The sequence below is a fragment of the Octopus bimaculoides genome, chromosome 18, assembly GCF_001194135.2.
Source record: "Octopus bimaculoides isolate UCB-OBI-ISO-001 chromosome 18, ASM119413v2, whole genome shotgun sequence".
Taxonomy (NCBI): Eukaryota; Metazoa; Mollusca; class Cephalopoda; order Octopoda; family Octopodidae; genus Octopus; species Octopus bimaculoides.
Genome location: NC_068998.1, coordinates 53813663 through 53814157, shown reverse-complemented (window position 1 = coordinate 53814157; position 495 = coordinate 53813663). Strand labels below are relative to the sequence as shown.

The following is a 495-nucleotide window of genomic DNA, read 5'->3' as shown; positions in this document are numbered from 1 at the left end:
GATCAAAGTGTACTACCTGGTCTTATCACTATATATGTATATGGGTAACAAAGTTAATATATTCATAACTCTCTATATATACACACATGCATGCACTACACATATACATACATGCATATATACACACACAGACACACATACATAACCACACACACATATATATTTATATAATGAACCTTTACACCCCCTCCATCTACCAAATTCACTCAAAATGGTATTTCAGAGTTCCAGAGACACAGTAGAAGACATTTTCCAAACATGCTGCACAGTGGGATTGAACCCAAAGCCTGGTGGTTGCAAAGTGAATTCCTCAACCGCACGGCCATGCTTGACCCTCAATTGCCTTTGCTACTGTTTATAATCTGTTCATTGTGTATCTTTATTATAACTTTTAGTCATGTTTCTTTTTGTTTTTTTGATGGGAGCTAAGTCAGAAACTAATCAGGTGACAAGACAATTACCTTGTCAATGTTGTGTAGGTTACAGGTAGTGGAA

The 495-nt window shown here is 36.4% G+C and overlaps 1 protein-coding gene across 1 annotated transcript in view; it reads left to right on the top strand.

Annotated features, from left to right (window-relative positions):
• The window catches only part of LOC106874628 (uncharacterized protein CXorf65 homolog), a 125435-nt gene that overhangs the window by 111837 nt on the left and 13103 nt on the right, over nt 1–495 (top strand). The gene's annotated exons all lie outside the window — the stretch shown is intronic.